The 12856-nt window shown below is 37.4% G+C and overlaps 1 protein-coding gene across 1 annotated transcript in view; it reads left to right on the top strand.

Moving 5' to 3' along the window:
* Positions 1-3343, top strand: part of LOC124777260 (rootletin-like) — a 239025-nt gene extending 235682 nt beyond the window's left edge. Inside the window, 1 exon segment of the mRNA XM_047252586.1 lies at positions 3213-3343. The gene's annotated coding sequence lies outside the window, so the exon portion shown is untranslated.
* Positions 3344-12856: the final 9513 nt, after the last annotated feature.

Genomic DNA, 12856 nt, shown 5'->3' with positions numbered 1-12856 from the left:
AACAGTTAGTTGTTAAAAAAACTTAAGATTTCTTCCTTCTTGCATAATTACTTCAGTTGCTAACATTTACAAGAGATCTCACTCGGAAGTAATATATTTTAATTTAGTTGGTTCTTAGTAAATTATGGTATACATTAGTGAACAGATATATTATTACTTTGTCATTTCTTCCCAGTAGCATAAATACATTATTGTAGGTTATTAAAATTTTGTGATATTCACAAAACACACGGTATTTAACATCAGTTAGCATACAATTCATAATTATATCTTACAATATTAAATAATAAAAAATAAATGTGAAATGTAGTCACATAAAATAGCATAAACAACCCAATATTGAATTGATATATTTTCTAAACCCTTTTACTGCTATGGGCTTGTATACGTATCCTGCTACACCATTTCCCAGGCGTTTTGGACTTATATAAGTGCACCATTTAGATTTTTCTACAGTACTATGGACATCCGAAAGCACCTTGTACCACTGGCCTCTCACTGTTGTGGACTAGTTACTTCCATATCCCAGTTTTGAAGTTTTATCATACAACATATGTGCCTCATTGTGTTCTATCATTCGCAGAAAACTATGTTTCAATATCTTGAATCATTTATGGGATATGACAATTTTATGACCACGTTATTTGAGATGCACAGGGACATGAATGGACATGTCACATGCGAGCGTCCTTCATATATGAAACCCAATAACTTGGGAACAAAATGAGATATACTTCTGCTCTTAATTTTAAATAAAATTTTTGATATCTTATCTACATTTCATTGACTGCTGTGTATGAGCTAAACTCAACCACACACAAAGTTTACACAGTGCATTTTTACTCTGTGAACTTTTTAAAATTTCATGCAAAGTTTCATTTAATTTGATGCAGTGCAGTAAGTGTGATGGACAATGAAGAGAAATTCAGTTCTTTATCGAGTGAAGGTATCAGACTTTAAGATGTGCAAATTTTTTACACCTAATTGTTTTTTAAAAATTGGGTGATACGCGTGTCATATCATCCAGAACACTGTCCCTCTAGCATTTGGCAAGCAGTACAGTCATAACAAAAGCAGCCTCAGAACAGGATACAAAGACCTCGTCTGCAGCAGCATAAGGATTAAACAGGTGTATGGTGTAGTACTATAAATTAGTCTCAGTATGTTATATTACATAACTTTTGTTCATCAGGCGATGCTATACACTTAATGTCAGCTGTTATCCATTTTCTATGTTGTTTGGTCTATTGTAGACTTGCAGCTTTATGTGGTGCTGTGAACAATAGCTTTTTGTGAGCTACTCGACTCCAAATGGCCATTGCATGCAGTTCCATTCACAATGTTCACTCATGAATTGGTTGAGGCAGATGTGTCAAATTTGAAACCTTTAGTTATTGCCAAGGTGTGACACTCCATGTCCCTGTTGACCGGGATCTTTTTACAATCACTGTGCTTAAGCTCTGTTACATAGCTGTGAGTGGTATCTAATAATGATTAACTATGTATTTTTAGATTTTTTGTCAGTTCTGTTTCAATGTTGGATGCTGATTTATGGTCACTCATTTTGTGTTCAGAATGTTTACTGCTATTCTGAATTTTTGACAGCAACATTTACACTGAGGTGACAAAAGTCATGGGACAGCGATACACACATAAACGGATGGCAGTAATATTGTGTACACAAGATATAAGAGGTTATTGCATTGCTGGAGCAGTCATTTGTGCTTGGTGATCTGTGTGGAAAGATTTCCGACGTGATTATTGCCGCATGGTGGGATTGAAACTTTGAACGCAGAATGGTAGTTGAAGCCTAGACCCATGGGACATCCTATTTCTGAAATCATTGGGGAATTCAATATTCTGAGATCCACAGTTTCAAGAGTGTGCTGAGAATACCAAATTTCAGGCATTACCTCTTACCACGGACAACACAGTGGCCGGAGGTCTTCACTTAATGACCGAGAGCAGCATTGTTTTCATAGAGTTGTCAGCGCTAACAGACAAGCAACACTGCATAAAGTAAACACAGAAATCATTGTGCGATGTGAAACGAACATATCCATTAGGACAATGCTATGAAATTTGGAATTAATGGGTCATGGCAGCAGACAACCAACATGAGTGCCTTTGCTGACAGCCCATCATCTGCAGTGCCTCTCCTGGGCTTCTGACCATATCATTGGACCGTAGACAACTGGAAAACCGTGGCCTGGCCAGATGAGTACCGATTTCAGTTGGTAAGAGCTGATAGTAGGGTTCGAGTGTGGCATATACCCCCGCCAAAGCTGTGGACCCAAGTTGATGGCAAGGCACTGTACAAGCTGGTAGTGGCCCGACAGTGTTGTGGGCTGAGTTTACACGGAATAGACTGGGTCCTCTGGTCCATTGGCTACTTTTGGAGACCATTCTCAGCTATTCACGGACTTCATGTTCCCAAAAAACAATGGATTTTGTCTGGATGGCAGTGCATCATGTCACAGGGCCACAACTGTTCACGATTGTTTTGAAGAACATTCTGGAACATGAGTCCCATCAAACATTTATGCGACATAATCGAGAGATCAGTTCATGCACAAAATCCTGCACCGGCAACACTTTCATAATTATGAACGACTACAGAGGATGCATAGCTCAATATATCTGCAGGGGACTGCCAATGACATGTTGAGTCCGTGCCACTTTGAGCTGCTGCACTAAGCCAGGTAGAATGAGGTCCAGCACTATATTAGGAGGTATCCCATGACTTTCGTCACCTCATTGTATATGGCAGTGTTGCTAATATTGCCACTGAAAAGAGTTTCATAATTTAAAGTACAGATGAAAGCTACTAATTAATCATATGTAAGTAGTTAGTAGAGTCTGTTGTGTGCATTCCAAGATCATCTTCCCTGTTTTCCAGTTTCTGATGGAAGTGAGGAAAAGATCTGGTGTCACTTGTGTGTCACAGGTATTGATATGTAGTCTTTCCTCAAGTTCACCAGAATCCTCAGATTTATTTAGTATGTTGCCCATAATGAAAGTTTTCATATTGTTGTTTACCGCAGAGTCGAAATGTGGGCCATAATTCACAATGAAAGGAAACTTAAAACTCACGTGCATGTAGACCTTCCGTTTATTCCTGTGTCTCCTGTGTACCGGTGATGTGTTCTACATATTAAAAATCACTCTGTATGTTAATACTAAAACTTTTACATTGTATTTATGTTTTGCAGCTTTCTGGTGCGTAATGCCCTGCATTTGCTCACCATTCATTGGCAGAGCAACTCCTTCAAACACATCAAGAATTTGTTTCCTTAAATATACTGACATGTACAAGAATATTCTGAACTTCTGTCCAATCACTGCCATTTAATGTGAATCATTTCATAAAAGTTTGCAGAAGCGACTTAGAACAGATTTATAATTTTTATACATTGTTGAAACCCATTGTTCATAGTTAACTCACTGTTTTATAATGAACTTAAGAATGATGTAACAATAGGAGACAAATGTAATGTGGTATTTTGGTAGGAGTGTTTTAATATTTCTGCAACTGTTGTATCATTCACGGAGTTATGGCTAGCAAATCCATCCAGTGGAATTGTAATGTATTCTCTTTTTAAAATGACAGCTTTAGTAAGCAGTGGCATGGGAGAAGTAACCTGCGGGGCTAAATACTGCAACTGTATTTGGGGAGCACTGTATACAGTGGAATAACAAGTTCATGGTGATTGTAACTAGCACAAACGAAAAACACTTTTTTACTGCAATTCAGTAATTTTTTAGCAGACACAGAATGTGAATTGTGGCAATTATGTGCACTGACATAATTGTAGGAAAGCTCACAAGTAAGAGAAAGTATTTAGAGGGAATCATTGTAGGTTTACTGATAGATAACTGCAGTGTTATTTCCAAAATATATTTATTGTTTAGTTTACATTTATGTGAAAAGTGAGACCTTTTAGAAAGCTTTTGTTCCTGTGCTTCATAGTTATTGGCTTCAGCCTTATTTGTCAGTTCCTGTGCAGATCAGAGAGGCAAGGGGAACTCACATGTTTCACTAGAAGTTTGCATTTACAAGATATGTCATGTTTTGAGAGATTAGTCACATCAAAACTTGTTCACAGAATAATCAGCTCTCTATTAATTACTATGGATGTGATAATAAAATGAATACACAATGGTATTAATGGTCAGTGAAATGCATGTTATAATAGTCCATAGTCCCTGTATTGAGAGGTGGGGAGAAGTTTGTAAGGTGTTTATGAAGAGCAAACATGACAAAATACAGATAATTTTCTTACATATACAATGCTCGGACTGCAGACTTCAGGCACATTTGGGCTGAAGCGGCCGGAAACAGTGTGAGGGTTGTGCTTGTGTGAATGTGTCTGTGTTTTCTATTTCCAAAGAATTTTCTCCTCTAAACTACACAGTGGATAGCCCATGCTTTTGTTTCCCCGCTTCTTCAAGTTCGCAATTTCTTTTAAGAAATCAGACTAGTTTACTGTTTTGGGTTTTTATTTTTTTAGAATATATTTCATAAACTCTTTAAAGCACCTTGTGAAATGATATTTTTGCTGGCTTTTGAAATTATTTTCTTCTTACTGAAATTTTTTCCATGATTGTAATTTTATTATATAGGACTTTATCACATTCAGTATTCTATTATGTTTTGCTGTAGTTATTTCCTTCACTGTTTTGGTGATTGTTCTGAAGATTTGTTCCCAACTTTCACTGTTAATTTCCTATAATTATGAGCTAAATTTGCAAATATAATCCCTAATTTCTTTGAGAGTCTAGATGTATTCCCTTCTACCATTATTCTGCAGCTTTGCTAATATTTCATCCTCAGCTATCTCAGTGTTGACAGTAAACTTTAACTTTCATTTGAATATTTGGTTTCGAAAAATGTTGGCCTATTGTAATATCAGTTTTTTTTCCAGCTCCGAATTTCATGGGCTTCTCCTTTTATATTAACATTACTACATGATCTATTCAAAATTATCCAAGTGCCATATTTTGACATTCACAGATATTTTGTTTCCCATGACATTATAAAAAAGAGGTATATGCATCAAACAAAAAAATTCAGATGGAAAAATAGTTAAGATGACAAAGAGCCAGAAAGGTTTCCTAGTGCTTTCCTGTTGACAGCACAATTCCTAGTACCATGAATAGAAACAGTTTGCCTTGCCTCATTGTTACTACAGGTAAATCACCACCCACACACACACACACACACACACACACACCCCTTCTTCCAACAGACTTATTCATTCAAGTAAACAAATAAAAGGCATTGGAAATTTGTGTCAGTCTTATGCCATTTTGATGTATTTTCTTTCGGTACACTGAAGAATTTATCTGGAAATTATATGTAGTTTGTTTCCCAGTTATTCTCATGATAGTTTTACTTTAAACTAGTTTTCTATGTGGACTGGTACAAGGAACTTAATAAAAATGCAGTACTTGATTCTGCATTTAAAAATTAACATTAACTGTAATATAAGGTTGGAGGAATACAATATGTAGAAATATCTTTTTATTTACACTGCACGCAGTTCTTGGACGAGTGGTACATTTTGTTAATCTTATTCTGATTAGTAGGAAGCGCACACAAACATGCTGCACATCACAGTTGAAAGAACACATTTATTTAAACATACATACAGCGAGATTTCCTCATTTCACAATACATCATAACAAGTACAACAACACTTCAAAGTTCACAAAAATTATAGTCCACATCACTGACAGCCCTTGGTCCCTGACACCTATTAACTTCTGATGTCTTTTCAACCACAAGTTGTCAAATGCTTTTGTCAGACACTCGACAAGCTTGTTCTTCCGAAGCCTCACAGTTTTCAGCTTGCTCCTTTGCACTTTGACTATGAACGATCTCACTGAGAAAGCTGTTTTTCTGCTTCGCTACTCTTACAGATTTTCTTAGTGCAACAGTTCATTGTTTTTCCAAATGCACTCCCAAAAATTGTCAGATTTCCTCGTTACCTAAACCCATTAAACTGTTCTGCAACTCCCCTTTATTGAAGGGTATTAGAATTGGTCAACTGCCTCCAAATTACTTCTTTTAGCAGATACTGTCCATTTGCTTTAGCCATATACTTTCTGCGGAAGATTTTTTGCATATGCTTTGTACTCTTTGAATGACAGAAACTTTTGAGTTTTAGTAAATATATTACTGCATATCGTTAATAATAATCATCCATAAATTTGACAATATATTTAGCTCTTTTATTTAAGTGTTAGTTAGACACAGACCTGCATCACTGTGTATTAAATGTAGCAATTAATTTGTTCTGTTTCCAGTCTGTATGGGGAAAGGTTTGGCTTTCATCTTGCCTTCAGTGCACACGTTGTACAACTGATTTATCTGATGTATGATACTTAGTGTATTATTCCACTACCATGGATCGTTTTGTTAGCTTTTTCAAAGTGAGTGGATGCCATAAATCCATTTGTGACTAGTGGTAAAATTTGTGACAGGGCCACCCAAGTCAACCCATTGAAATACTGGAGTTGTCTTCACTGAAGTAGTACCAATTGCCTTTCTTTGGAGCTATCATGATTATTTCTCCTATGTGTCATGACTAGCTTCAGCTTTTGTTAAGAATAACATCACTCTTCTATCAGTTGCCTGAGAGACTGATATCAAACTACACATGATGGATGGAATGTAAAACATATTGTGCAAGACAAGTGTTTGCCCTCCACATTCTTCTGATAGTTGTAGGCGCACAGTGTCAAAACCTGTACTTTGCAAATGTCCACCACCAGCTGCCTTTACGGACTCTTCCCATTCGGTGAAAGTGACTAATTTATCACATTGGTAAGCCGTGTGATCTGTTGCTACACTGTCCAGAATCCACACAGTGTTTCTTTCATTTTCTCTTAAAGTGGTGTATGTCACATGTGAATATGTAACACTGTCCAGCATGATTGCATTTAATTCATGTGTAGGATGATATTTTATGTCATTGTGTTTCACTGTTAGTAACACACGTTTGCTTGCAGTTAGTGTCAGTTAAAATGATGGTAACTATCTACCTCCTTTCTATGGTGTGTTGGTTGAAATGTGATCCCCTTATTGTGTGCAATATTTCCCAATATTCCCATGCTATTAACAATGAAAACATCGTGGACCATGGCTATATATTTTTTCATAATTGCCGAGACTGTTATTATGCTGGCTGATGCTACAACTTTGTCCCATTTGAACACTTCCACCCCACTTTATTTGTTGTGGTTGCTCTCTTCAGACTGTTGAAATTTTAATGCTCTCACCCATTTTTATCTCATGTTTGTAAAATGTCTTTCTTCTGCGGGCTTCTTTGTTGCTCTCTGCCGGCAACTTTGGCACTCTGGCAGCCTCTTGCTAGAAACCTTGTTATTACCCATCTTTCTACTCATCCTTCTGAGGAGCTCGGTCAAAACTACCGCTTGAAGGACACCTGGCATTCTCATCCTTGTATTCATTAGGCAGCTCAAACAGTTCAGCCTGATTTATCTCAGTGGTCAGGTTACAGTGATGTTCATCAACACAGTTGCAAAAGTTTCATTTTTGTAAGGTAGACCTGTCAAGGTATGCACATTTACTTACTTATCTGGTAATTCTACGCCAGGGCCACAAACTTTGAATCAGCAGCATGTTGCATATCACATGGTAATTTAACATTAATTCATCTGCTTTCAACTCAAAGTTCACATATTCCTTTATTGCAGGCATTCCATCCCACTAATCAAAATGCAAATGGGAATCTTTTAGGATGTCGTATATTTTTCACAGTTTTGTGGTCTTGTTAACAGAATCCCCACAGCCCATTCATTTGCTCTTTGTTCACCCTTCCTTGGTGTATTTACTTATGAGAATTTCCTTGATTCGTTTTGACTTGTGGTGATAATTATCTTCATTCAGCAGTTCAGTCTGTTGCTGGTCCACCACATTTGAGTTTTTGATTATGTACCGTAAATGTATCATACTCCACAAAAACTGTCCATTCATATATTTTTTCAATATATAGTGGAGTTACCGAGTCACAATAGGCACAACAAAAAGATTTACATAATTATAGCTTTCGGCCATTAAGGCATTAAGCAGTAGACACACATACATACATACATACATACATACACACGCGCGTCCCATCATGAACTGGTGCTGCTGCTCGCAGTGTAGTTTCAGCTCTCTGAGACTGCAGACGTATGTACAAGTTGCGTTTGCGTGTGTGTGTGTGTGTGTGTGTGTGTGTGTGTGTGTGTGTGTGTGTGTGTGTGTCTACTGCTGACAAAGGCCTTAATGGTCAAAAGCTATAATTTTGTGAATCTTTTTATTGTGCCTAGTGCGACTCAGCATCTCCGCTATATGGCGAGTAGCAACTTCCTTTCTCTGGTATTGTTACATTCCACCCTGGATTTTCCATTGTTTGATTCATATATTTTCTCACTTATTATCATCCAATTCAGACGCTTCTATCACTTTCTCACTGATCTCATAAAATCACTTGCAAGTTCTCTTTGTAATCAGTAAAAGGGAAAATTTTCAGTACCCACAGTTCATCAGTGTGTTTGAAAGATTTTCCAGCCTTTCTTGTCATTTTGATGGCACCCTCACTTCCTGTCACTGTGGAGTGGTAATCCTAGGCCCATACCCTGTTAATCTTCTTTGAAAACAGTAGGGAGCATACACAAACATGCAGCACATCACAGTTGAAAGAATTCACTTTATTTGAACATATTTATATGGAGAGATTCTTGCCATTCACAGTACATCATAACACTAATAACACCACTTCAAACTTCACCAGAAAGGTAGTCAAAGTCAACATCATTGACATGCTTCATTCACCTTTTGCCAGGTTTCCCCTTTGATGAACCTGTGTTTTTTAGTGTTCAAAAGTCCTGTTTTGTTAGGAGAATGGTTTTTCCTTTCGCAAGGAATTGGATTAGTTACTTCTGTTTGTTGATTTTCAGTGTGTAAATTAAACTGAGTGGTTTAAGTGATTATCTTAGTTTTGATTTTTGGGCTTTCATATTTCTCTGCTCTCCGGTATACTTGGTCCCAAATGTCGTTAGTAGCTGTTGATGTTTATTAATGCTTGGTTCTTCATTGAATGTTTTCAGCACTTATGTCTATGTGGCACTCTAGTTTGGATTAGTATTAGAACTAGGATTTCTTATAGGTTTGTTAAAAATGACAACAAAAATAGTTGGAACTTTCGGAGCTGATAATCTCGTTTTCCAAAGAGGGGCAAAAGAAATGTCATTACAAGGGTAAGGATAAGATGAATGTGTTTTTGCATAAAAGCAGAGTATTCTGTGTGTTGTGTACATAGTTAAAGAACATGGTTTCTGAATAGATAACAACTTGTTCAGTTATTTTGCTTGGTTGCATTTCTTCATTTATCACAGTTCAGTTTCCATCTGATAGCAGCAATGTAAAGTGGCACTGATCCTTAACCAGTATTCCCACATAAATTATTTCCCCCTCCATTCCTTTTTTAAAAATACTGCTGGGCATAGATATCACACCAGCAGAAAGTTAAAGTTCAATTTGCTTTTTGTAAGCAAACCATATTGTATAAGTTTTGTTGCACTAATCATGGTGTGATTTTTTTTAACAATATAGCATATTTCATGTGTCTGTTGTGTGAGTAGTTACCTAATAACATCTGTAATGCAGCTGACTCAGGTAAACTTTTTTTTTTCTTAAGGTGTGTTATCTACACCCGTAATTGGGAATATGTTCATTTCACAAGAAATGGGTTATCTTTTTCCTACTATTTCTCTATGAGGATGTTAAACATTAAATATTTTGAAATTTTTGTAAATTTTTTCACACACAATGGTGGTTACTGTCAAATAAATGTGTGTGATTTTGTATGGATGCAGACTGTTACTATTTGTTACGGACAGTAAGTGTTGACTGAATCAATCAATATTCTTTTAAATAATTAGTTTGTAAATTATCAGATTCCGTGAACAGTGATTGGTATAACTTGCATCATATGCTGCTAAATGTACAGCAGCATACTTCAAACAACTGGTGTCTAAGCCACCAGAGTTATCTTTTTTTGGCATCAGGAATATGTTTTGTACTTCAATGTAGGTCAAGTAAAATGTGTAAACATATTTATCCGTAATATCACCTTTAACATAATAGTTACTCCAAGTGGGTATTAAAAAATCATCTTCATCATCATTAGTCAACCAGGAGTTTATCTTCTCAATCCATTGTCTTTTTATTTAATAAGTAAAAAAAATAGACTTTATTTTAAAGTGTGGCATTCAAGAAAGGTACAAAGTTTCTGCTATAACCAATCTCACAGGTGAGATTGTATTGCAAAGCTGTGAAGAGATACAGAAAGAATAACTCAGATGTCCTGTATGGATTGTGTCTGTTCTTTTCATCCAAGAATGGTGACATACAGTCCATGAATGAGCACTATTGGTCATGCAGCAAACTGTTGGAAAACACAGAGAAATGTTTTATTGTACAGTTACTTAACACTTTTACTTATGTTTTTGTGTTCTAATCAAATTATTTAAATAAGATTATGAGTTTATATTTTTGTTAACCATCTTATGTATACACGTGTATATAATGTTTGAATGAATGCAGTAATATAGTGCATCACTGCACAATTATAAATGAATGTTTGAAGAAAAAATATTTGTTTTATTTATGGTAAATAGCTAGTGGTATCACTTGCATGTAGGATGCTCTTTTACCTTCACAAAAGGCTTGTGCACCGAGTCCATTCAACTAAAGTATGGTAAAAATAGGTAAAATTGAAACCAATATGACAGTTGAAAATAGTGATATAAAGGAAAGGTACTTATTTTGCTCTCACATGAAGAGAATGATTCAACATGACACTAGTTCCTCTCCATACATTTCAAACTTATTGTGGGACTATGAGAAAATTGTCAGAGAGCTCAACATAATCACAGCCTCAGCAATGTTACTGTGATATATTTTTGGTCTGATATAGAGGGGAAGCAGTAGCAAGTTAAACATTTGAAATTTATAAATTTGAGTCAGTTGGTGAACCAATCTCCGGAAAAAAAAGTTTAATGTTTGTAAAGCTTCAATATATACTGATGATGACATAAGCTGTATAAACCTAGCTTTTAAGGTGCAATCCAAGTCCTTATATGAAACCCAGCTTTCACACAATTCATGAAATTACTCAATAAAATATTTTTTTCCTCTAAAAAGAAGTTGTACCTTTCAGAAATTGCCATTAAACTGCAAATAACCAGTAAAAAGCCCGAATCTGAAATTCTCTTATCAGCATCCATTTTGGCTGAAGTTTTAACATGATAACTTCAGAACAGGTTGAAGTTTATACTAGAGATCTTTTGTGTCAGAAACACACTGTTCGGTATGTAAATAAGGGAAAAGTAACCACTTACCTATAGCGGACTGATGTGTACGGCACAGAAATACGTAACAGGGAACTCTAATCACAATAGCTTTCGAGCTCTTGCTGCTCTTTTTCTAGCAAAAGTAAACACATACACACAAATACAAATGCACACTCCTGTGGTCATGGTGAGACTGATTATTTATTATGTATTACTGGAAACAGTTGCCTGTGCTGAAGGAGGTGGGACAGGGGTAGGGAAGGATGCAGGAAAGAGACAGGCTTTCTGACAGATGACACGAGATGGAGAGGGGGGGGGGAGAGAGAGAGAGAGAGAGAGAAAGAGAGACATAATGCCCTCGTGAGGGGAGCAAGAGTGGTGGGAGAAGGCAGTACACAATCTTGGTGTGGATCGAAGAGAGAAGGTAAAAAGTAACATGACGGAGTGGGTAACAGGATAGTGGATGTTCAGGCCAGGGGTATCACGAGAGCACAGGTTATGCTGGACCGACTGTTCCCACCTGTGTAGTTTGGAGAAATGTTTGCTGGAAAGGAGGATTGAAATTGCCCCATATGAAGTGGTGCAGCATGTTCAGCAATTGGACAGTCAGGTTTGCAGTTTGGCATCAGCCATCCATGTGAGTAGACAGTGGATTTACTTGTCATGGCCATAGAATGCTGTACAGTAGTTGCAGCTTAGCTTAGGTAGAATAAGTCAGCTTTTACAAGTGGTCCTGCCTTTTATCATGTAGAAAATGTGTATGACTGGACTCTGGTAGGAGAGAGTGGTGCTGGGGGTTATGTATGGAGCAATTCTTGTGGCTGGGCTGACTACAAGGGAATGACCCATGGGGTGCAGGATTGGGATAGAGGTGGACAAGAGTATTCTGTTATGTTGGTTGGGTGGCACAACACAACTTTGGGTGATGTGAGTAGGATATCACTTATCTCAGGACACTGTGAGACGGTCGAAGGCCCAGATGATAATGGGTGTCAGGGAAGCACTGGTGAGTGGCTGGCTAATAGGTTTACTGGTGTCAGAGGAGGAGATGGCATGGGAGATCTATTTATGGATGAGTTGGGTAGGATATTATCTGTCAATAAAGGCTCTGGTGTCTGCCCCAGTAGCTGAGTGGTCAGCGTGACAGACAGTCAATCCTAAGGGCCCGGGTTTGATTCCCGGCTGGGTCGGAGATTTTCTCCGCTCAGGGACTGGGTGTTGTGTTGTCCTAATCATCATCATTCCATCCCCATCGACGCACAGGTCGCCGAAGTGGCGTCAAATTGGAAGACCTGCACCAGGCGAACGGTCTACCCAACGGGAGGCCCTAGCCACACGACATTTCCATTTCCAAGGCTCTGGTAGCATTGGTAGATTTCGACCAGTGGTCATGAGTGGTAAGGCTGTGAGGAAGACGCTACTTGAGATGGTGGAGGTACTGTTAGTGGTTGGTGAATTTGATTTGAACAGATGTATTTAAGGACCCATC

This window comes from Schistocerca piceifrons, chromosome 2, assembly GCF_021461385.2.
Source record: "Schistocerca piceifrons isolate TAMUIC-IGC-003096 chromosome 2, iqSchPice1.1, whole genome shotgun sequence".
NCBI classification, from domain to species: Eukaryota; Metazoa; Arthropoda; class Insecta; order Orthoptera; family Acrididae; genus Schistocerca; species Schistocerca piceifrons.
The sequence above is the reverse complement of the archived record's forward strand: the minus strand, read 5'-3'. Positions and strand labels throughout refer to the sequence as shown.